The sequence below is a fragment of the Rattus norvegicus genome, chromosome 1 (genome assembly GCF_036323735.1).
Source record: "Rattus norvegicus strain BN/NHsdMcwi chromosome 1, GRCr8, whole genome shotgun sequence".
Taxonomy (NCBI): domain Eukaryota; kingdom Metazoa; phylum Chordata; class Mammalia; order Rodentia; family Muridae; genus Rattus; species Rattus norvegicus.
This window is the reverse complement of record NC_086019.1, coordinates 52,169,732-52,195,697: the sequence shown is the minus strand read 5'-3', so window position 1 is coordinate 52,195,697 and position 25,966 is coordinate 52,169,732. Positions and strand designations below refer to the sequence as shown.

The 25,966-nt window shown below is 42.1% G+C and overlaps 1 protein-coding gene across 14 annotated transcripts in view; it reads left to right on the top strand.

Annotated features, from left to right (window-relative positions):
* The window catches only part of Prkn (parkin RBR E3 ubiquitin protein ligase), a 1,193,833-nt gene that overhangs the window by 234,545 nt on the left and 933,322 nt on the right, over positions 1-25,966 (top strand).

Here is a 25,966-nt window from a genome sequence, read left to right as displayed (position 1 = left end):
CTGCTCATTTTCGCATCTTTAAGTATTTCAAGGGGAGCTGCGTGTTTGTTTGCATCTATGCATAATTCATCAAAACATCGCTCTGAAGGAGAGAGAAATCAAAAACAAGCTTCCTAAGGTATTACCATTGTTACTTAAAACTTGGGCACCAAGAACTTCGTGCCCTACAAAAGGAGATACTCTACTTCCACAGTTGACAGGCCCATGGTCCTCAGAGTCCACAGTTCTCACCTGAACAGCACTGGTAAGCTCGCAGTTCTCACAGAAGCCCAAAACACCTAATATATATTTTGTGTGTCATGTCTGATGATGTCATCCAACCTATGCTTCTTGCAGTCTATAACACAGAAGTTAAAACTTCCAGAATGTGGTGCTGTGCATGAAATCACTTGGTTAGGATTCTGCCAGACTTTCTAATACTCATAACGAAGTAGATATGAATCACCCCTGAGTCAGACTGTCTGGAAAGGGCAGACATTAACATTCTTCAGTCTCTCCTTTTTTTTTTTTTATCTATAAAATGGAGATGACATTAGTGCCTGTATTTTAGAGTTATTCTCAGAACCGGATAAAATTTTACCTAGGAAACAGACATACATAAATATGGGGCTGTTATTACTTTAATTTGATATGTAATTCACAAAAAAGAAAAACCTTTGTTGCTGATTTATCCTAGGACTATGTTATAAAACATTTGGAAAAGGGAAAGGATTTACTCATGCCAAATTACATGCTCCTCCACACACGGCCTTGCCTCAGAATAGCATTCTATAGGATATTTGTGGAAGCCTCCTTGATTCAAATCAAATGACAAACTGTTATTATAAAAGAGTGTGTCCCATCCTAAGGAAGCTGGCATTCTAGACTGTACCCATGTGCCATTTTATATGGGGCACAGTTTTACAAGTACTTACTGTTCACAATCTGTTTAACAAGGGGGCACACAATAACTTAAAATTGCTCCTAGGAATTTATGAGTCACTCGAAGGTAAAATTGAGGGAAAGAGTGGCCGCCAGAATGGAAATTGCACATAAGTCCTACTGAAATGATTAAATGGAGACGCTGCATTTACATAATCTGTTGTTCTGTTGTTGACTTAAAACCAAATGAGTGGTTCTTGCTTTCCAGGTTCAGTTAGTAACTTTGCTTGTATTTATTCTGAGTGCTTGAAAGGAGATGTTTGGAGCCTGGGATGTGTCAACATTTATGAACTGTTTTTGTTGTATAATTTTGTGTAATGCTCTTGAAGTAACCAGCTAAATCCGAGGGACTGGCATCTGCTTGCACAGCATACCGCATCTCTCATTAGATGGGTATACACTTTGATGACAGAAATCCTGCTTACAATTGCTTAGCTTCTACTATGTTCTTTCTGTCTTATTTTACCTTGAACGCTGTTTTTGTTTATTGTTAATTTTCCCTCCTTTCTTCCCTCCATACCCACTCATATGCTCCCTTTCAAATTCATCATCCCCTTCCATTAATTATTGTTATATACATACATAATGTATGGATATACATGTACATTCCTAAATATAAATAACAAGCTCAGTTTGGTTTATATAATGTTACTTGTATGTGTGTTTTCAAGGCTGACCATTCAGTATCAAACAACCAATTCTTGAGCTCTTCCCTGGGTAAGACTATTTTACCCACTCTCAGCATTCCTTAGTGACAAGGTTTTTGGTTGTTTTGCTATGTTTTGTTTTTGTGGTGGGATTTTGTTTTTTGTTTGTTTGTTTTTGTGTGGAGGTTGAGGTCGTATAGGCTTTCTCCTGCCCAGCTTGGCATATATAGTGTTACTGTCCTTGTTGAATTCATGAGTTAGTCTTGTTGGTGAAACTTTATGGGCATCTTATATCTTTAGAAGACACAGTCCGAAAGCAAACTCCCTGATGCTTTGGCTCTTAAAAAAGCCTTTGCATCCTTTTCCCCACAATATTCCCTAAGCCTTAAGCATGTGAGTGTTTTGTAGCCCATCTGTTGTGACTGGGCTCTATAAGTCTGCATTTTGATCGAAGCGGTTTTCTGTAATGGTTGCCATCCACTGCAAAGGAAAGTTTCCTTGACGATCCACAAGGAACACACTTATCCATGGATATAAGGACAAAGCTTCAGAATGTAGTTAGCGATCGTGTCGGTTTAGTAAAGTGGCAGTGGTTAGTTTCCCTCCAGGACCCATGACTTTACTAGCCCCGAGTAGCTGGCTAGATTTCCAATACTAGACACGTTTCCCTCTTGTTGAGTAGATCTTAGAGCCAAGCGGGAGCTACTGGCTCCTCTCCTGGTCTATGTGCCACATTCCAAGGTTTATCATGAAATGGTGCTCACGGTCGTGGCTCCGGCATCAGTAGGACTGTAGGTCGGCTCCGTCCTTCGAAGCTCGCATGCGCCTTCGGGTACCATGAGAGCCAGTCCTCAGGACTAGGCTTTCAGTTCAGTTCCAGCTCAGGGCCTTCCCAGCTCTGTGTCTGAAGTGCATGATATCTTCAGCAATAGGGATATTCCGTCCATCTCTGGAGGACAACCAAGGGCAACAGCAATAGTCTATTATGTTTTGGGAGTTTTTTAATCAACCTTCCCAACAACTTCTCCTTGGATCTGGTGCTGGGACTTTTGTCAGGCAGTCTTTGGCTCTTAGAGGGAGTATTGTCAGTCCAGTTGAGGAAATTTCATCAACTTATATATGTGTATTTATACATACAATTATATGTATTATAAGTTTCTTTCTTTTCTTTTCTAGGTAGATAGTGAATGGTATGATTCCTTAGGAGCTTTTCAGATATTCTTTCTGTTTACTTACCCTCCTTCCTCCTTCTTGATTGCTATTCATCCTCTATTTCTTTTTGTTTGTGGTGGCAGCTGAGCAAAATACAATGCTGTACCTCATAAATTGGTGCAGGAATAAAGAGAACCAGCTATAGAATGTGGAGGAGTCTGGAGTTTCCCTGGAATACGTTCACCCATGCTGATTTTTTGAAGGGATTGGTTTGGTGACATTGAGTGCAGAGTGGTGAGAGATGTCCACAGTTTACTTCTGGGATGAAGCATGAGTCCACCTACCATGCCATGCCGCTGAAGCACAAGTGTACTCAGCATGCAGTGCTACTGAAGCATGAGCCAATCAGCATGCTGTGCCACACACATGCCTTTCCCATCTTGTCTTCGTACTTCCGTGTATAGACCAGAAAAAGACTTTGCTTCACAAGGGTTGGGTTATTTTTCTGTTGTTTGTTTGTTTGTTTTTATGTCTTTTTGTTTTTACTCAAAGTGATGACCATCAAATATATATCCTTAAATCTCTTCTGTCCTGTCCCAACATCCATATAAGCTTACTACATCTTTGGTCAAATTCCATTTGGCTACTTTTCAAGAAAGACAATGTCATAGACTAGAAATGGTTCTCTACTTGATAAAACTATTGCATGCTTAGTATTGGATGCCCACTATGTAGCATGTTTTATTGTAGGATCAATGATATGGCTTATGTAGTTGTGTAGCCTAGTTAAACCTGTAGTTTTTCTTTACAAGATTTATAGATAAGCCAGTTCCCTTCTTCAATATTTGTGCTTCTTTCTGTTTGAGGATCCATTCACTCTTGTCTGTCTCACAAGAACCAATTATGAGCCACAAACGAGGTTATCTACTGTATAGAAAACACACATACAGTTTGCAGTATGTAGACAAAGAGACCTTTTCAGTTTAAAGGCAGGCCGTGCCAATTCTCTAGCTGTGTGGACTTGGGCTTTCATTTTGCATCTCTGAGAAAATCAGGGTGACTGCTCAGAAGGAAGGACAATGGGATGGAGACCAGAGACCTTACAAAGGGACTCTCTTGAAAGGTTGTATGTGTGAAGGGCCACATTCTGGGAATCACCGAGAAGGCACAGCTAACCCAGAGTACCTAGATTTAGTATTTTGTTAGGATACTAAAGAACTAAAAAGTACATAGATCTGGCTGGAACTTGGTAAAAGCTAAGAAATTAATTAAGATTTGTGAAGAGATATGGCAGGTTTGCCTAAGGTATGGGAAATAGAAATGGAGAGAGGTGAGTACAACTGTCATCTCCCTTTTTTGTGTAATGTCAATAGAATTTTCTTATGAGCTGATTGTAAGATGTAAACCTGTTAGCTAGTGATGTCATCAGGCTTATGAAATAGTGATGTCATCAGGCTTATGAGATAGTGATGTCATCAGGCTTCTGAGATAGTGATGTCATCAGGCTTCTGAGATAGTAATGTCATGAGGCTCATTGGATGGTGATATCATCAGGCTCATTAGATAGTAATGTCATCATCATCAGGCACAATGGGGACCAGAGAAATGTTGTTGGGTTTATTCCAGTAACATTATTCATTATTTGTGTGGGTGCCTCCATGCTGCAGAATGTGAGTGAAGATCAAAAGATAACTTCTAAGAGCTGATTCTCTTCTTCAGTGTAGTTTCTGTGGATGGAAGTCAGGAGCTTAAGCTTGGTGCCAAAGGACTTTACCCACTGAGCCCTCGGATAGGTTACAAGGTAACAGATTTTGGGAGGAAAGATTCAGAGGTTTGGTCTATGTCTTTCTTGCTCTTTTGGTTCTGGTCCTGTGGTTAATGTAAGCATCCCACAGTGGCCCAGTGAAGGAAGGTTGTTCACAACATGGCAGTCACGAAGCAGAGAGAGAGGGAAACACGAGAAGAGATCTGGGGAAAATATACCCTTCAAAGCTTCACCCTAGTAACCAGCCTCCTCCAGTCACAGCCTAGCTCCTAATAAGTCATTTAGTCTGGCATCCATTGCTATCAGTAAGTACCTGACGTGGTGCACTGTCAAGTTAAAGTTTATTTGAGAATGTACGTGTGCACTCCCAGTGAAGAAGAGGCTACTGTAGAGTCTGAAGAAAACTGTAATAGAAACGCAGGGGGCTATTATCAATGACCTTGAATTTGTTATGCTTGATCACTTACCAGAACTGATGTTAGCAGTCTTGACTTCTTATAAAATTATATGACAATTTTCGGTTATCAGCCCAAGATTAAATGAGGGAGAGCGAGGGAGACAGAGACGGAGACAGAAAGAGAAAGAACATGCCTGTGTGTAGCATAATATATGGAATATATCCAATCCACTCATCAAGCTGTGGAGAAGCAAAAACATTTGTACCTGCTACTTATAAACAAAAGCACTTAATTTGGGATCACAGTTCCAGGGGATAGTCAAATCCATCACCCTCATGGCAGGAAGCATGGGAGGAGCCACGGTGTTGCAGCAGTAGTTAGCTGATATCCACTGTGTCATTTGTCTCAGGGTTGCTGATCTGAGCTTTTAGACTTGATAACAGGAAAGAGGAGCATAAAATTGAAGACTAATACTGGATTGTTCCCAGAGTCTCAGTGCTCACTAATTGCTCTGACTTCTAGAAAACAGCTAAGCAGTTACAACTGCGAAACATCCCTGTTTTCTGTATCTTATTTCTTGGTGGTAATTTTGTTTCTCATACCCTTTATAGATCAAAGCTACATAGACTTTATCTCTTTACTTATGCCTAAATTCTAGCTTAATGTATTTCTTTATGGCATTTATATATGCTCTATATAGAATATAAAGTATTTATATATATTAGAAGTAACAGAGATACCATTTATTTCAAAAAATATTTGCGAGTTTCCTGTATAGAATCTCCTCAAATGGAGGTAGGGAAGGATGTTAAAAATACAGTGTGTGTGTGTGTGTGTGTGTGTGTGTGTGTGTGTGTGTGTATGTGTGTGTGTGTGTATGTGTGTGTGCGTGTGCCTATGTGCCATGTGTGAGCGCACACACTTCTGTACATGTTCATGTGTGTGCATGTGTATTTGTGTGTGTAGGCTAGAGATTTATGTCAGGTATTTGTCTCATTTGCTAGGCACTTATTCTTTGAGACTGGGTTTCTCCCTTGACCTGGAACTCACCAACTAGTCTATGCTTACTGAGCAACAAGCCTCAGCCACCTTTCTAGCCTTTCCTTCCAGCAATAAGATTATAAGTGTTGGCCACTAGCCTCTGCTTTGTTCTGGGTTCCGGGGATCAAACTCACATCCTCGTGCTTGAACCTAGTCACCTCACTGACTGAGCAATCTCCCAGCCTTGTAGGTGCAGTCCTCTCAGCTTTTCAGGGTGCAGACACCCACCACCATCCCCTTGGGAGCTATGTGCACTTTTAACAGTCCTCTCTAGCCATCTGTTCTCCATGTTCAAGGCTGAGAGTCATCGAGCCGGAACTCTGCTGAGACAGCAGCATGAAAACATTTTAAAAGTAAGGACTCAGTGTTAAAATGTGTTCCCAAAGGTTTGAAGTAATACCATGATATTTTAACCACGTTTCTTTACACTTAATTTTCTAAAAGTGTCCAAAAATAATAAGAGAAGGTAATATTCTAATAGTTTTCTCTTGAGTAAAATTCTGTTCTCACTGCCTGCTCCCTCTCTCTTCCCATTACACATATGTGGAAATACCCCTTACACAGTGTGGGAAATACCACGGAGTTGGAGACTCCACGGTTAAGGGCAAAGCTTTGGGCTGTACTACTTAAGTCCTAACAGTGACTCTGCCACTTGTAGGCCATAGAGTGGTGGCTAAGTTTTCTGAGCCTCTGATGCTTTTGGTCATATGTAAAATAATTACAATGAATATAGTTTTGTATAGTTATATCTATAGGACTTCAGAGCACCTTTATGAAGACAGAAAATAGGTGTTGTAAGGCTTAAGACAGCCCTTGTCCACTGTGAACAGTCTGCTTCACCTTTTTGTTTAATTTACTTATTACAACATAGTTAAAGAAAATATTATTGAGAGATCAAAACAAAACTAAATTTGTTCCTACCATTCCTATCTCCCAGATGGGTCATTTCTCTGTCTGTGGATAGGAGTCCAGACAACCATGAGCCAGCTCAGAGAGCCTCCTCCTCTTCTGCCTGCCTCTTGCCATCTCCCTGTAGTCCTGGTAGAAACCCATCGTTCTGCTATGCTGACGTGAGCAAAGAAGAGTCTCCTGGAGACTGGACCCTCCTCCCCTTTGCAGCATCTTGATCTGGCTGAGGCACTGGGGGTCAAGTTCTGACTCTCATGGGTATTACTTGGTCATATGATTTCAAACTGCTATAAGAAGTGGATTTTTCTACAAATGCAACTATAATGTTAATAGCTTAATATTTATAGTCACATTTTATATACTTTAGTATTTTAGAGCACCCCCAGGTAGTCTGCTCTGTGCTTGTACTTATAACTATACATAACTTTATGTCATAGACTCGAAACTACTCATTTACCTAATCATTCTAGCTGCCGCAACACTTAATTGGTAAGTGATGAAATCAAAATCAAATTTGTTGCAACATGGTTTTTTTTTCTTGAAAATAAATTATCGGCTATTTTTTTTCAGTGGTGGCTTTGTTTTATTTAGATTTGCTTTATTTTGTCCCAGTTATTTTGAGACAGGGCTTCCCTGTATAGCTCAGTCTGGCTCCCAATTCCCGATCTTCCTAAGTGCTGAGATTGTAGCTGTGCACAACCACACTTACTGTACTGTTTCCTAGAACAGTCAGACCTGGTGTGACCAGCCGGGAAGCCCAGATACTCATGAGGCTTGGAAAGGAGGGTTTGTAAGTTCCAGGCCTATCTGAGCAACTAGCAAGATGTATCTCAGAACAAAAGGAAAAGGGAGCTGGTGGTCCAAGGATAGAGTGCTTGCCTACTCACCTGGGTCATTTCCTCTCAGCCCCTCCCCCAAATGGAGTGCCTCAGGAAAATGGCTTCCTACTAAGTTAAAGAACTCTCTGCACATTATGTGTATGTTCCCTGTTGTACGTTCTTTCTTACTCATTATTCAACACATTTACTGAGCTTTGCCGTTTTGCTTTAGACCAATGGGTGTCAACCTTCCCAACACTGTGACCCTTTCAAACAGTCTCTCATGTTGTGGTGAAACCCCAGCATAAAATTATTTCATTGCTCCCTCACAACCATAAGTTTGGTACTGTTATAAATTGTAATGCTAATATCTGATACGCAGGATGTCTGATGTGTGACCTCTGCTGGGGTTGCGACCCACAGGTTGAGAACTGCTGATTATGTCCTTGAGTCTCAAAGCTACCCAGGTCACTCATACTGAAGGGCACGCAGGAGTAACGTCATATATAATCTTTGCTGTGAAGGAAGTATAGACCCAAAATGATACCTGTGAGCTATGGAAAGCACTATCGAAGAAGTCCTACATCTGTATGACAAGGAGTGGGTTACAGGTCATGACAGCCACTTTGTCAGTGTCGGAAACCCCAGGGAAGAGCTGTGAAGATGACAAAGCGGAAAGAAAACAGAAGCAGTGAACACCATGAGCTGCTGAGGGAGCTGGGCAGACTCAAGGAAGAAGATGCAGGGCCCAGGAGCAAGACATCTCCCTGGTGGCCCGGAAGGGGTAGGGTTAGATACCCAGTTAGAAATTGAAGTCACACCACACCCTTGGAATGCTGGGTATCTCAGTTGGGGTGACTGCAAACCACTTTTACAAACACTTTACTTCGAAACAGCTTGAGCTTTTTAGTAAATAATTAAAATAAAAAAGTACCCACTCAACCAAAGGACAATTGTAGACTTGGACTCACATAAAAAAGCAAAAACGAGCCACTTGTAACGTGTGTTTATCAGCTCTATTGATACATAATTCACTTGCTACACAATTGACCCACTTAGTGTGCAATTCCATGGCTTTTAGTGTCTGCACAACTGTAAGTTTATCATCATGATCAATTTTAGAGTATTTCTGCCCATTCCAAAAGGAAACCCCAAACTCAAAAGCAATCCTTTCCTCCTCCACCACCACCTCCTCCTCCACCTCCTCCTCCTCCTCCTCCTCCTCCTCCTCCTCCTCCTCCTCCTCCTCCGCCGCCGCCGCCGCCGCCGCCGCCACCACTGCTGCCTCCTCTTCCTCCCCTGGCAACCATCAATCTCATTTCTGTGCTGTGTATTTGCCCTTTCTGTCTGGATATTTGGTATGAATGCAATAATTCATTCTGTATTGCTTCTAAGCCTGCTTTGACTTAGCATGTTTTCCTCATTTATGTTGTAGAAGCAGCATGAGTCGGCTTCATTTTAATTGTCAAATAACATCTCATCACGAATGTATGTCTACAATATTTAATTTAATTGCCAATAATATCTCATCACATACATGTCTATAATATTTTATTTACCCACTCTTGTACTGATAGACATTTGGATTTCTACTTTTAGAGTAGGAACAATACTGCTCTGAATAGGTGGTATGCACATGCTCATTTCTTTGGGGCATATATAGGCACAGAATTGCAGGGTCATATGGTGCCATCTGGTACCATGTTTAACTGTTGGAAGTACTGCTATGTTGACTTCCAAATGTTTGCCAATATTTACATTTTTTTGTTTAATATCAATAGTCAAGATCATAGAATACCGGTAAGTCCAAGAAAGTGATAATGTGTCAAAAATCCGAGTGTCCCATTCACAAGTTAGGTCTCAGAACACCTGATACATGAACCCCAGTCTGGTGTCTGAGTTGTACACATTTTCATAAGCTGCACAAGATACAAAAAGCCACAGAAATTAAATGGCATAATCTGGGAGAAATGTTGTTACATTAGGGCATGTGGAGGCTCCCCGGGATGCTCCATTTGAGAGCGCATTTATTCCAAAGGGCACCATCTGGACCCATGTACGAACAACGTGCAATTTTAAGTACAGGCTTTTGCTCATTAAAGTGGGTCAAACGAATTTTGAATTGGAAATGACATTTAAGTTACTTTGAAACAAATATTGCTTCAACCTCGTCATTGTTTCTCTATCTTCCTTGGTCCTTGGTCCTTGTCCCCTATAGCAAGTACAGTTAAATTGCTGTGATACACTTTGCACAAGATAGACCCCAGGAGGACACATGTGGCAACTGAGGGAATAAAGAAAACTATCCTATGGCAATCAATACATTGTATCAAGAATGCTGCCAAATGGAGAACTGTGAACACATGTGTGTGTAACTTTTCTTGAGGAATTGACATCCTTTCTTTAGATTTTTTTTAACTTTTTTTTTTTTTTTGGTTCTTTTTTTCGGAGCTGGGGACCGAACCCAGGGCCTTGCGCTTCCTAGGTAAGCGCTCTACCACTGAGCTAAATCCCCAGCCCCCTTTCTTTAGATTTTTGTAAAGAGCCAAAACCTTTTATGGGTATAGATATGTTGTGTCACAAGGATGACAATATTTGCTATCAATATGAATAAACAAATAAAAATTCCTTGGAGTTTTGGTAATATTGTTTGCATCTATTACCCTGAGCTGTTGGATTTCCTTCACAGCCTGCATCTGTTTAATTCAAATGACGCACATGTCTCTCTGGACGGTAATTTCTTCCAGCTGCTGAGATCGTAGAGCAGGAGCACTACGTATTCAAAACAGCTGTTTAACTTAGGACCACTTTGCATCACGCCCAGACTGGACTCCATGGCTCACACAGACTGTACCTTCTCATTTATAAAAATATTGTCTCATTGGCTTATTAAGTAGATTTTAACCTTCTATGTACAGACACAAAACAGCAGTCTATCTTTACTCAAATTCCCATTTAGAAAAATGAGATGCTTTGTAAAAGTGTAAAATGCTGTCCTCAATTTGTTCCAAGTGACTTATTAAGAATTAGACCAGAGAGAAAATTAGGTAAAACTGAGAATATAGTTCATTAAAGCTTTTGACCTACCTATAGGAAAAAATCTTGAAAAAGATTCATTTTGGGAAAAAAAACTGGTTGATCTCTCTCTCTCTCTCTCTCTCTCTCTCTCTCTCTCTCTCTCTCTCTCTCATACACACACACACACACACACACACACACACCACACAGAGAGAGAGAGAGAGAGAGAGAGAAGCTTCCACAGCCCAGCAGCATATTTAATTGAACTTATCAAAATGCCTCCCAGCAGAATATATATTTACTTTGCTATTTTGAATACAGAAAGCTATGAAAAGAAGAAAGAAACAAATCTAGGGCTGTCACTTCCTGTGTTAGTCAGACACATAATTTTCTTCTCTGCACAAAGCAGGGGCTCCATCAGAGTAATTAACCACCCTTACCTCCTCTGAGTAGCAACTGGCTCCTCACCGCCCCAGCTGCTCTCCTGTGAGCCTCTGGTTTCTCTGGAGAGGGGAAGTTGGGCCTGAGAGAAAGAACGCACAACAGCACTTAGCAGTGTAATGAACACACTCAGGCAACAGGGTCGCCGGTACAGACAGCAACTCTCCACACTAGCCCTTGGGTAATGGCAACCATGTAACTGCGTGAGGAGAGACACTGGCACACATTCACTAGTCCAGATGGGGCTTTAAGAGTCTGATAGTGAAGGAAAAGAATCTTTGAAAATGGCATAATTTGGGTGGGGGAGGAAGGTGTAGCATATCTCATATAAACATGTTACTAATTTTTGAAAGATTAAAAGTAACTGCCTCCATCTGAAAGGGCTTAGTGGGTTATTTTATCGCAAATAGAGTCCCATTAGCAGTACTGACAAGTACCAGGATGTCCCACTAGGCAGAACACGCAGAATACTGCATTCCGAAAGTATATTTTGCTAGTGAAATTTGAGATTAGGTCTTTACACCTCTTAATTAAATTACATATTTTTAACAGCCACTCTCGATGAATGCTTACAGCGTGAAGATGCTGAGATTATGAGTATGGTCTGCAGGAACCTCAGTAGTTCTCATCCCAGCTCTTCTGACCATGGGAAGCCATCTGCTCAGTCATAGCCATTGGATCCCCATATTTGCTGTGGCGCTTGGCTTCCCACACTCGGGGCTTCCTTCATTGCTAACTATTGTCTGCCTATGAATGAAGCTGTCTTCGAAAGTACTGGGTTGTCTCTTAGTGATAGTATTTTATATAATTATAACTTGTTTACAATTTTGTATTTCTACAGATCATCAAAAAAAATCATATTATTGTATTCAAGATTATAAATGTTACAATGACACGTAATTCTAAGCGACATAAAATAGTCACTTAGAGATGGCAAAATGCCAGTAGACAACACCACTTTAAAAATAGCAGAATTTTACTCTTATTTGTGGGTTTGTGCCCAAAGATGTTGCAGAATAATGGACACTTTGCCAGACTCACAGTAGGTTCAACCTAGCTGCTGCTGCTGCCTGCCCGTACCTCAAATTAGCCAACTGAGGACACTTATGTGGATCTGTACTATTACAGGTGAATACATGTGAATACATTTTAACAGGTGTGAGGAAAACCCACTTTGAAGTGTATATCTTTACTTGGCTCAAAAACCAGCACAATAGCACTGCTCAAGCTCAAGGGTCCTGGAACCAGCAGCCTCTGCAGCTGGAGGCACTAAGTAACAAGTGTGAACTCAGTGAATATATTAAAATAGCTACTCTCTACCATGTAATCTTAGAGATAAAGGCTTAGGAAGCTAACCTGAATGGAAGTGCTGCCATTTTAGTTTAATCCCTTAGTAGGATGACTGTCTGTGACAGAGCAGTGCTGTTATGGGGCTGTAGGAAGAATGGCAGTCTTCCTTTGGGATGAACTGGAAAATGCTGTGCTACCTGCCAGTGAGAAAGGAACGGAATGTTTGGGAGAAGCCAGGCTGTGTTGAGCTTTACTTTGATTCTCCTTTCCTCCAGACTGTGCTGTTAATTGGTTACTGTCTCAGGCAGAGGAGTAACTGAAATCTGCCTTCTCTCCCTCTGTTCTTTGCAAGCCCCTCGTGGATCTCACTTCTCCTTTTCCCTCTGCAAAGTTGGGCAGCTTGAATGTGCAATACGTCATGACGTAGTTTTGTAAATCCGTGACTCCTACAAGCTGCCCATCCTGCTTCTGAAGCTCATGGGGTTTCTTCACTTGGTCTGAACACCACCAGGAAGGCTCAACCCCTGTCTAACCAAGGCATTCAGAAGGGTTTTCAGTCGTTTAAAACCAAATATACAGTCATGGAATGTTGAAGTGTTTATTGACAGGGGCTATAAAGTAAGCCATTCTTTGTTTCCATTTATTCACAAGTATGTCTATTTAAGGAAACTTCACGTGGGAAATGAAACACTCCAGACATCTTATCATCTTTACCACAAAAACTATCAAAATACATTGCCAGTGCTAAATGTATACACTGTGGTTAAGAAGGCAGCTGTATCTTGTCCTCTGCAAATCTTAAAATAGTTACTGTATTCATGTCTTACACTGTCCACAAATATACATTTGTTGTCTGTACAAATATCATACAAATGCGAATATTTCTATCCCTATATGCTGTGTTAGTTACTGAATTATACCCTCACACTTTTCTCTGTTGGAGTAAGAGATGAGCAATGGAATTCAACATGGAATTCAGCTTTGTAGGAGAATTACCCTTCAACATCGCTGCTGGGACGAATACCCCCCACCCACTGTGTCTTCATGGTGGGAAGACCAATTTCTTTAAGACAAACAAAGATGTGAATCATTTCCTCCCTCGTGGCTGCTGGAATCCCCTGGGAAGTGGGATTGTGTGTCAGCGCAGCAGTTCGCACTTCCAGGTTCTCCTGCAGTAACTACCCCAAGGACTGCCTTGAAACTGTAAGCTGTTTGCATTGCTCAGGGAGGTGGTGGCAAACGATCCAGCAGTGGGTGTGAGGCCATCCCACTCTCTCGTGATGTCATTCTCCGCTCTGCTCTTCTTTGCTTCCCAGCATCCCCAGGATGGTTTCTGTCATAAGTCTCACCTTGCTGTTCATAATCTCTCTCAGCAGGACGTCACACAGGTAAACAGTTGGCATCATTCGTGTTCCACACCAGAAATGACCACGGCTCATGGGCAAGCGATGTACTGTGGTGCATCATGGCACCAACTTTGTAAAACTATTTTTTGAGATTATGATGTAATGCATCATTTCGGTCTTCCCTGTCCTGCCTCTGACCCCTCTTGAGTACCCCTCCTTGCCTTCTTTTGTGTTAAACGTTCAGCTAATATCTACTCACGATGGTGAGACCTTACGGGGTATGGCTTTTGCGTTTCCTAAGAGACACAATCTCACAGTAAGCACCCTGATGGTCTGGCTCCTAAGTTCTCCCTGCTTCCTTCCCTGCAGTGTTCCTTGAGCTTTAGGTGTGGGGGTGTTTTCTAGACATCTCTGCTGGGACTGGGTCCACAGCTCTCATCTGTGCTGGGTTGTCATTTCCTGTAATGGTCTCTGTCTGTTGCAAAGAGTTTTCCTGAAGAAGGCTAAGGATTACACTTATCTGTGTACATATGGGCAAATATTTAGGATGCACTTAGGGATTACACTGGCTTAGGAAAGTGGTGGTTGCAGGTTCTCCTCCAGGAACCATTGTTCCTTGAGCACTGAGTGGTTGATAAGGTTTCTGGTCCCAAGCATGGCTGCCCTCTTGCTGAGTGGTCTTAAGTCTGATTAAAGAATTTTTGGTTACCTTCAAGGCGCACAACACTGGCTTTAGTCACAGCTGTATTCTGTTGTCAACAATGTGAAGCTTGCCCTTCATGAGCAACTTCCTTCCGGTACTCGATGCTTCCAGATAAGAACAAAGGATCTCAGCTATGAGCAAGGGAATTCTGTGATTTCTTTCTCAGGGAATTTTTCCCTCAATCGTTAAGACATCTTGTTTGGTTTAAAGCAAAGGGGGTTCTGAGGTTCCAACTCCTGTCGGCCTGACAGATCCAGGCTCCCAAGAGAGGAAACATTTGTCAAGGGTAAAAGTAATTCTTAAGGAGTAGGTTGGATTAAGGATTTGTACCCCAGGCAGTTGGAGCAAAAGGATGGAGGCTCTTGGTGAAGGCTCTGTTTACGGGGTTGCTTCATACTGGACTCTACTCTCACAATCAGAGTGAAGGTGACAGGCAACTTGTAAAAATGTCATTCCGCCCAAAGTGAATTCTCGCCCTTGGTTAAATTCCTTTATGGATTTTGGTTGCCAAATTTATGATATTTTTTCCTGTAAGTGAAATTTAAATGCTTGTGATGTTTAAAATGGATTGTTAACTAACGCTATGTCATTGTTTCTGCAATTTATCATCCACATTGCACAGTTGACACCTGTCATGTCCAACAGCACTGCAGCTGTTCTTGGGGTAGAAGAGAAAACCCAGCATCTGTTGTATGATGTTAAGCCTAATTTAAAAAGTGCGTGTTTCCTACGTAGCCGTGTGTTTAGCTGGTCTGTATTTGTACAAAAAGGCCGTTTGCTGGTGATTGGTAGTCCCTCCTACACAAGGGCTGCACCCTTTCTAGCTCCTCCTCTCCTTGAGGCATTTCTATCCCATAATTAATCTGGTAGCATCCCCTACTGTAACGTTCATGTTCATCCTGAAGCAGATTATTTTTTAATACCAGAAATATTTTTGAATTACCATTTGGTTTTTACCTTCTAAAAAGTCCTGCAAAGTCGACTACAGAAACGTATTTCACAAGATTTCCCTTTAAGCAGAGTCTGTAGATCTAAAAATGCTGTTTGTTGTAGACCAATGGTTATAAAATATTAAAGATATTAAAGATGAGTATGCATTTCTCTTTTCCTTTTTGTATGGGCTTGCAGAAATACACAGAACGGAGTCACTGAAATACTTGATTTCAGCTACACTGTATGTGACGATGGGCCAAGGATCCCTCTCCCTCTCTGCTCACTCCTTGTGATTGATCTCCCTTCTAATCATGGTACAAACCCATCCTTCCACTACAGTCATCTGAGCAGAAAAGAGCTCTCCCTTCCCGGAGTCTGAATTCTCCTTGCCTCTACAGCCGGGACTTAGCAGGCTCGGGGAAGCAGTACAAACTATAAAGACCATGAGCCCTGGTAAAAGCAGTACCTTGTGTAGCCTTATGTGGGAAAAACCATTCCCTTAGGCTTCAGCCACCTTGGCTCTGCTTTTCTCCATTGTTGCATGCAGGATCTTATTCTTACCATGACAAAGGACCAATCAGAGGCAGGGCTTTAGCAAGGAGGACTGGAGCAGTGCCTGGTGTACTGTGGGAGTGAAGAACACTCTTGTGGGGGACAAGGAAACCCTCCAGGGAGAAGGGAGTACGTGCCTTGGTGGAGGAGCTTGAGTGCAGGGACAATGGGTGTTTGTAGCCTGTCTGACCTCCAGCCTCCACAGCTGTCATACTGAGACAACTCTGGTCTGGGAGAGGCTGATGGAGAAGAAGAAAACCTCAGCTTCTCACACCCAGCTGTGTTCTCTGCAGGTCAGCTCTTCTGGAGCAGAAAGCCAGCGGGAGGTTCTTTCCTGGGGAGCCTGAATTCAGGGCTCCCAGGGGAGATGCTGAAGAGATCTTTCCGAAACAAAACCCCCTCCCTCCCAGGTCGGGGGCTGACCCATTATCTTGTTCTCCCTGCAAATGTTATTTGGTCAGCCATGCTGGCCCGCGGAGCAGCTCTGTTGAAAACTTTTTTTCCACTGGAGAAAATAAAATCAGCTTATGTTATTTCTTCCCTTTAAAGCAGCATGGTGGCACTTATCCCGTGAAAGGAAAATGTCACACTGCTGCTGCTCCCACGTGACAGAACCACTTGGAAAAGACTTTGATTTTGCTTGCTGGGGGATTGATTTTAAATCCATCTTTGAATTATCTTCTCTAAAAGCTGTTCCCAGCCAGTGTGTTGAGATTCCCAGTTGAGCTGTTAATTTCTGCCTACATATGTAGTTTAAGAAAACCAAATATTTTATGCTCTTATTTGCGAGAGGTAAATATTAAATTTATAAAGAGTAGTAAAACTTGATTTTATGCAAGACTGGCTACATCAGTGTTACTAGAAGAATAATATACATTGAACCTTATGAGTATGTTTGCCAATGTTCTGCAGTATTTGACCTGACAGTTGGTACAATCATGGTGTCACGTCACAGTAAAGGAGAATGTCCTGAAAAGGGCAGGGTTGCTATCCTCAGAAGGAGGGAATAGAAGGTAGATCTGTATAAACTGTTGTTCTCTCTCTGTCTCTCTGTCTCTGTCTCTGTTTCTCTCTCTCTGTTTCTCTCTCTCTCTCTCTCTCTCTCTCTGGTGTGTGTGTGTGTGTGTGTGTGTGTGTGTGTGTGTGTGTGTATGTGTATGTGTGTGTGAGAGAGAGAGACAGAGAGACAGAGAGAGAGACAGAGACAGAGAGAGAGAGAGACAGAGAGAGACAGAGAGGCAGAAAAGTACATATAGAAGTAATCTATAAAGTGAGAATCAAGTGAAATAGGGATACACGATCAGGTCCATAGCAAACAGTAAAATAAAACATGAGCTTTAGATGCTTCCAGACTATTTTAGAGCTTTCTATAACATAAATAGTAAGCCATGGGATGTTAAAATAATAAACATTTAGTCTAAAATACCATTATTAAACTGTATGAAGTTGTGTGATCTATGCTTTAATCCTAACTTGTGCCTATAAGACCTGTTCTCTCTGGTCAAAAGACATTTGTGAATAACCGATCGAGCCTAGCAGTGTGAACTATAGTCAGTAGCATTTAGGTGTTCATTCTTCTGCTCTAACAATGGATGCACTGCAAATCAAGAATATGTGCCAGTCTCAACAGTGCCTCCCCGAGGGCAGTTCCTCTTGGATAGGCTTGTTCTTTGAACTAATCCTCATTTTTGGATATTGGATCCCGGGAGCACAACTTTGACAGGCATTCTCCTGGAAATCTCATTCACCTGTGCTGTCATGTGATCTGTGTCATCTGGTGATCACCAGAAAGGCCACGGAGATCCTCACATCTCCTTCTTTCTAACACAGGCTATTATATTACACCCTGGTGACGATTAATATTAGATGCTTACTTAACAGATCACTTTATATTCTAATAAGAACACTTCTGTAACTAATTGTTACTTTAGAATATTTCTGGGGGAGATTAAAAATTGGCTGCTAACCCCAGATAGGGAAGTAATGACAGATCAAACTTATGATAGCACTCAAGTCCAGCTTGGTGAACCAATGAGTTCCTTGGAGCTACAGGAATATAGGTGAGGGGTTACTTGCAGGAGCGTGGATGACTCAAAGGCAGTTGCTTTTCCAATAGCCTTCCCCAGCAGGACCAACAGTTCTGTGAAAGCCACCCCCCAGAGCTCTTTCAATTCTATAGGTTAGAAGGTTTTATCTTACCAGTCCTTATTGATTATATTATCTTGGCGGTCACTGGAGCCTTGTAAATCTGGTAAGTTTCAGGGACTTCCTGAGATTCTCAACCTTCCTAATCCTGTGGCCGTTTAATACAGTTCTTCATGTTGTGGTGACATCCAGCCTTAAAATTATTTCATTGCTACTTCATAACTGTAATTTTGCTCTCATGAACCATAATGTAAGTATCTGATATGCAGGTTATCTGATATATGACCCCCAAAGGGCTCACGACCCACAAGTTGAGAACCACTGCTTTAGACATTTCTAAGTATTAAGGAACTCTCCTGTAAGATAGAATCATAAGTAAAAGGTAATTGTTACACAGCTAAATAATGAGGAAGCTATGAGAAAAAAATGGTTTGAAAAACAGGATGTGAAAATAAGATTTTTCTATAGCCAGACATAAAATTGAAAGATGTTATAAAATTGATGGTATATACCCTGCTGGTTGTTAGGCTAATATGCTACAGGATTTGTAACATGTGTCTTATCACTATAGCCTGGCAAAATCCTGTGGCTCTTAATGCTACTGTTGTTGTTTTGTTTTTAAAGTATAAACCCAAATTTTTAAAGGCATGTGATTGGTGGGCCCTAATGAGTATTAAAAACTCTGAAACTGACGGTTAATTTTCTTCCTAGGGAGTCAACTGATTGATTATACAGTTGGGCTATGCTCTAGTAGGACAGGGGGGAAAGAAATACTTAATAATTTGTTCTTTTCTTTCTTCCAGTTTTGAATAGTTGCTCCTAAGTGTGGTGTTACCCATTTTTGTAAACAAAATGATTCTTATATCAAGATGCACAAAATCATAAGAAAAATGTATAGCCCTAATCACGTCCGTTATTAGCCTAAGTTCTTATCTTAGAGAGCCTGGTTAGCAGGGGAGGACGTGGGACATCCAGGTCTTTGTTACGTAACAGATATGACATGGAAGACAATTCTGAATTCTGACCAGCTCTCCTGAGCATTGCAGTTGGCACATTAAATTAGATAGACTTGGGGCCTGTTGGTTGTTTGACTTTGATGAGTAGAGATGCTCCCTTGATTGATTTTTAACAGGTAGGGATGTTCACTTGAAAACCTGATATTGCAATAATGGTATGTTCACTATTTAATTACTGTCCTGCATTTGTTTCTTCACGTTGGGAATTTTGTGTGTAGAGCAGGCTGAGGTAGCCCTGTCAGAGCCTTGAATGTAGAATTCACTGGGCTACTTAAGAAGTAGCAATAAACATGGACCTGAACATTGTTCCTGGACCAGAATCTCTGGATATCAATTTGAAAAATTAAATACAAACCTTTAAAAGACAGTCACCTTTTAGCAATTGTACTTTAAGCAGGTCCATTCTAGCTCCTTGATTTTAGATAAACATTTATTGACTTATTCACTCTTGTGTTTGGAAGTCATAAGTCAGCCTCATGCATCAACCTCAAATACCATCTACCTTGTTTCTCCCCCAACCCCCAACCCTGACAAGTTCTCTTACTGACCGGAGCCTCATTAAGTAGGCTGAGCTGGTCATTTAGCAAACTCCAAGGATCCAAGGGTCTCTGATTTTCCAAAGCTGGGATTATAAATGTATGCCACTACCACTAACTTCTGCACATAAGTTCTGGACATCACACTCGAGTCTCCATGTTTACACTAGAAACAGCTTACCGAATGAGCTATTTCCTGAGCCTCTAGATTAGTGATTCTCTACCTGTGGGCTGTGACCTCATTTGTGAGTTGCATATCAGCTATCCTACATATTAGCTTTTTATGTTCATATTATGAATTATAACAGTAGCAAAATTACAGTTATAAAGTACCAACAAAATGATTTTATGGGTGGGGGTCCCGACATGAGGAACTGTATTAAAGGGTCGAAGCATTAGGAAGGTTGAGAGAACCACTGCTCTCCATCAACGTGCTGTTACTGAGCAATGGAAAGGGTAGTGAAGGGATAGAGTAGTGCTGGCATCTGGATTACTCCAGAGGAAGTAGGATGGAAGGAAAGTAGAAATGACGTGTCTCCAACACTAATTTGCATCATCTGACCTTGTGAATGACAGAGGAAAACTCAGTGTTCTAAAAAGTCCATCTTGTCTAGTCAATGGGATCATGTCTCTCTTACTCCTATCTTTCTCAACTTACTGAAAACATATTAGTGCAAATGCTCAGGTGGACTAAGGCATGAAAGCTGCCATCCAGAAGGGCTGAGAGAGTCTGGCCTTGTAGTACTGACAGGTTTTGGTTAACTGAAGCCATGATGGCAGAGACATTGCTTTTACGTCTTCTCAGTCAGAAGCACCCCATTGCCTGCATGAGGTGGTGTTGAGAGTCTATACCAGAGCAGCCAGTCTTCCAGATAACTTTGATATTGAAATCTCAGGGGTATTATCAACATGGCGTGTATAGTACTTCTGAGATTATGAAATTGGACTCTTGATTTGAGTTCTAGTTCTGTCTGCAGTTGTCTAGCATTGACCAATACCCTTGCTGTGTCTGTGTTTTCTATCCAGGTCTTCGGATTGATGCAATGATGATGATGGTCCTAGGTGGTCTCACTGAAGACTGAATCAATTAATGCAAGTCAAGAATTTAGTGTCTGGCATGTACTCAGTGATCAGTACCTAGTGCTAGAATCAGTGTGAATTGGATAAAATCCTTTGTCAAGGAACAGTCGGCATTCGTGTGATTCCTGGTTTCTAATCATGTGTGAGATGAGCACCAGGAAGAGCTCACTACTTTTTGATGACCTATCTTTCCTCCGTTCCTTATGGAGTCATCCTTTGCATCCTGCTGTGTTGCTTTCCAAGTGGAAAATTCTGGATGATGCATACCACAGACTGGGGTCTTCTTGCAGTTCTAGACGCTGCGTGAAAGTGTGGTCAACTGGGACCTTTTCTTAAGGCCTCTGTCTTTGGCTTGCATATGGCCAACCTCTTCCCTTCCTTTCCTGAATGTATTTTCCTGGTGTCTATTCTGTGTTCTCATCTCACTAGACTAGTCAGATGCAACCAGGACCCACTAATTACTGCATTTTAAGGTTCATACTACCTTTGTGAAGGCATTCTCTTCAAGCGCAATCACCTTTGGGGATTAAGCCTTTACCATCTGGGATTAGGGGAAAAAATTCCATCCATAATGTCTGGCACTGCCTTCTCCTCTAGTATACACCCTGGAGTAGTCCCGAGCCCCTTAAGAGCAGACCATGTCTGGTTCTTTTACTACCAACCACTAGTAAGTGTCCATAAAAATCCACCAAGCATTTTTACTGTGTACCTGAATTCATTCCAGTCAACACTGCCTGAGGAAGTGTGAAAACTTCTACGAGTGACTCTAAATCTTGATCTCTGTCAAACAGCTCCAACCACTCCTTCTTTCCCATAACTCTCTTAGATATACCCCTACCTCACACTCCTCCCAACCTTGTATCTTCTTTCTCTCTCCATACATAAGTCCCACCAAGTCCAATTTGTGCCGCCCATATACTCGAAAGCAGTGCTCTCCACTTGGACCATTCAAAATGCATTATATGCATTAATTAATAAAATACTGTATTTAATTAAAAATAGCTCTTACCAAGCAAGGGCTTAGTTTAGAAAAGTTCTATTTGATGATGTTTACCAATGCAGAAATAGTACATTTCATAATGTACATGGAGACTTACTCTAGAATTGACAAAATATGTGCTTTGTAATGTGGACAGTTACATAGAAAGACTGTCCCTGTTTGGAGCTCTTTCCTAGAGGGCTGGTTCAATGGCTGACCCCCACACTGGGTGTGTTCTAAAGGACTCGTTTGTTCATCTTCTGACACATCTGCTTCTCCAGTCCCAAGCATTTACATCTTGCTTTCGTGGCTCAGTCCTCTGTCTTATTTCAATTTTCTTATATAGAGTTCTATGAGGAAAAGTGAGCCATGGTTCTGTACTGCTAACGATTTTTCATTACTCTCTGTGCAATTGTATGCTCGTTTTTAAAACACTCGAAGTGCTGGTTCAAACCTTTGCTATTTTCAAAATGCTAATGTACTCTATTGACTCGTAAGGAACATGCTCCAGGTTCCTGGCAGATCTCCAGCTAATATCCTTGGGGGGTGGAACACTGAGTGGCTTACTAATGAAGAAAAGGAAAGGCAGATAGGTTATTTCCAAACTGACAAATGAAGCAGCAAATTGCCAACCACCCTCCCTTTATCCGCTGGGACGAGGGGACCTACTTCCCACAGGAGGCAGTTCCATTTAATAACTCTATGTGAGATAAGGTTTGGCAACCTGGAGTTTGCAAACAGAGAGGGGAAAGCTGCAAAGCATTTCACAGTTGGTGAAGAGAAACCTGGGGGTCACGTGTCACTGAGTGGGGACCCAGCTTCCTGATCTTACGTTTCCTGGTCCTATTTTATCATCCTGTCCCCTTCCCAGGCTCTCTGACTTTCTCTGAGGAAGTTCTTGCTCCAGACGCTGGTGCTGGGTAGGTAGGTTGTAGAAACCTGGGGAGGTGAATTCTAGCTGGAGGAAGTTCTGAGATGAGATGATCCCAGATTCTCCTTTCCTCAGCTCTCTGGTTACTATAGTGTGACCAACTTTCTTGTCCCTCATGGAGCAGTGAATGCTCTGAAACTGGGAGCCAAAGTAATTCTTCCCCTTTTAAGTCATTCTGGCCAGGGGTCACACACTGTTGTCAGAGTTAACCAACATCAGAAGGAATCTGGAACTCATGCTCTTTGAGTGTCCCAGCAGCCTTTCTCTTTGTCCAACACAACGTGACATTGTCAGAGTCTCACATTGCTCCTGTGACCTTTTTCTCTCCCCACATACCTTCCTCTACCCCATGCCAACTGCTCTTCCTACAGCTGGAATTCAGGAAGACACCGCTTTTTCCACAGTCATCCAGTAACTGTTTGGGGCCCCTAATATGCGTTGTTACTGGTAGAACAGGAGGAAGGTAGCTTTAAAAGCTAAGGGTAACAGTTTTATCTCCTCTCTTGGGCTCTACTAAGAGAAGGCAGATGAGAACAGACAAGGGGAAGCCCCTAAGTACTCACAGTGTTTCCAGGGGCAACATGGCCACAGATAACATGGCCACAGATTAGAGGATGTGCTACAGACCAGGAACCACACAGATGCGTGGAGGGTGCCGCTTTAAATAAGGTGGTGTGTGTTAGCATTCTGTCTAAGCTCCGCCCCCACAGTTACCTGGCAACAGTCAGGTATGCCTGACACTATGAAAGGGGCTGCTTGCCCTTTGCTCTCCCTGCTCTTGCGCCCTCGTGCTGTCTCTTGCCCTTTTGTCCCTTCTCTCCCCCATTCCCCTCACCCCTTCTCTCCACATGCTCATGGCCCGCCTCTACTCCTCTACTTTTCTACTCCTCTCCTTCTCTACTCTTCTCTACTCTTTCTCTGCCCTACAACCCCCTTAACTCCCCTCCCATGCCCTGAATAAACTCTATTCTATACTATACCATCATGTAACTGGTCCCTCAGGGGGAAGGGATGCTTCAGCATGGACCCTTGGAAGAACCCCCTTTCCTCAGATCTCCATAGAACATAATCCCTCCTCTTCTTTATCTTTTATAAAACACAACATTGGTTCAGAAACCTGCAACATATCCTCTCTTTATCCTTTTATTAACACATCAGTGTGGGTGGCCTTCAAAACAGGAAATCATTTGAGTAAGGGCTAACAAGGTAAGGACCCCAACTGACTATGTGGAGGAGACAGACAACCAGAGAAAACACAGGGATGGTAAGAAAATGTGGTGCCCACTGGTCCAGGGAGGGGTGTGGAGTTGCGGAGAGGAAAGAACAATGAATTCTGAAATGTGAGGAACAGATGGTGTTGAGCTTAGTGAGGAGGGGAAAGGCTTTCACTGCCGCTGACAGGCGTTAACTCAGTGTTGAGAAGGGCAGCCCTGACTGGCATACTGAGAAAAGAGGAAGTGAGAAAGACTGATCTAGCAGCTACTGGGACCAGATGGAATTGAGTCTGGATGAGATCACCATGAAATACCCTTTTCAAACACCCAGGGATACATGAGGAAGATACACAAACTCTGGTATGGAATTATAGTGCTTTTGGTGACAGAAGCTGAGTGAACCCTTGTTAAGTCGTTATATTTCTGTGACCTAGGAGAGATCAGGAACGGAGGTCAGATGCAGGAGCTAGTGAGAGTCTTGTTTTTACTTTGCCAGGAGGGAGAAGACAGCAGTAACATGCAGTGGGAAAGGGGCTTGACTGAGTTCAGTCTCCCTGTGGCTCAGCAACAATGCATGTCCAGAGAACCATTTACCTATTAACAGGGCACCCATACCTGGAATATTGAGAATGATCTCAGAAGTTGGCTTAAGACTTATTTGTTTAAAGAAGCAGCAAACTATACATCCTAGTTTACTTCCTTAGAAATTTATCTGTGTAGTTCTGGTGTCTTGATGCCCAGTCTGTCATGTGCATCAACATCAGTTGATATCTTATTATGCGCTGATATGTGGTCTCTTTCTGTGACCTTTCCACAGGCTCTTGGGGAAATGATGCTTCATCTGGGCTTAAAAATGCACTGTCCAACCACATCTCTTGATCTACCTGTGCCTTCAAAAAAGTTATGTAGCTTTAAAATTGGGCAAAGTACCGAAGTGCTGGTAATGAGAGTTTCCTTTTTCCAGGAAACCTTCAGAGGAACAGTTGTTGATACACCGATACTGTCCTGGATGGCTCTCTCCTTGTTGTCATCTGAGGAGAGCTCTGTCACTTACTCTTGATACAGCAACATCAGAGCTGATGTCTCCAGATAAGAGAACTGACCATCCTAGGTGCCAGGTGAGGCTGGCCCTTAGCTCCAGATCAGTCACGTTATCTGTGTGCACTTTGATATGGTCCGCTCTAAGATTTTCACTCGATCACGATGAGTCCTTCGGCATGCAGACCCAAGATTTCTTCCCTGTTTCCTTTGTGAGGCTCATTCACTATTGGTGTTCCCTTTCCCACATCCTCTACCCTTACGGTGTTGTCCTCCATCCTTACGCGTTGAACTCCCCAAGTTGCAGACTTATACTTCCTTTCTCACTCGCTTCTCTCTGTTGTCCCTGGAATCCCTCCAGCTCTTCTTTCTCCTTCCCCCGTTTTCCACAGCTCATACGCCTGCACTCGGTCAGTCGTATTGTTTCATACTCGTGGTTGTTTGTTTGGCTGGTTTGGACTTAATGGCTTGTCATAGAGGCCTGCAGGGTGATGCAGTTTTTCTAATGAGATTTCTTCTTCTCTGCTTAAACGACTTTTAGTATATTTGTATAGATTCTCTTCATGTTCCTCTCAGTGTGATTTAGTATTGAGCACTTGCAGTTCCTGAACCAGGGCTTTGGAGGAGGACCCGAATGTGACAAGGGCTGGGTTATGTGAAGAATTTATGTGCCTGGCTTAAGCAAACTGCCCTTTAACCTATATTTTTATTTTTATGACAAATTCCTTGATCTACATTGACTATTGTCTACTAGACTACGTCTCATCTAAACAGAGCATGTGAAGGGTTAGTGGAATTCACTAGTATCAGTCAGGGAGTGGTTATTTGTCTTGAATTGAGTAAATAGGACAAAATTACATAATGATTTCAATAGACATAAGTTTTTGTCAATTTCTAATGATCCTGGGACTGCAGGATGATGGACTTTTTATCCTTCCAGCCCAAGGGCTAAATAAACCCCTCTTCTTCTTAGTATCCAGATCCAGGTATTTTGTCACTGCCATAGAAACTGGACTAATGTCTAGGTATCGCTTCCATTCCAAGCACTGACTGCGACGGTGCAAGCGTAGGAGCATAAGGGAGCGTTAGCAAG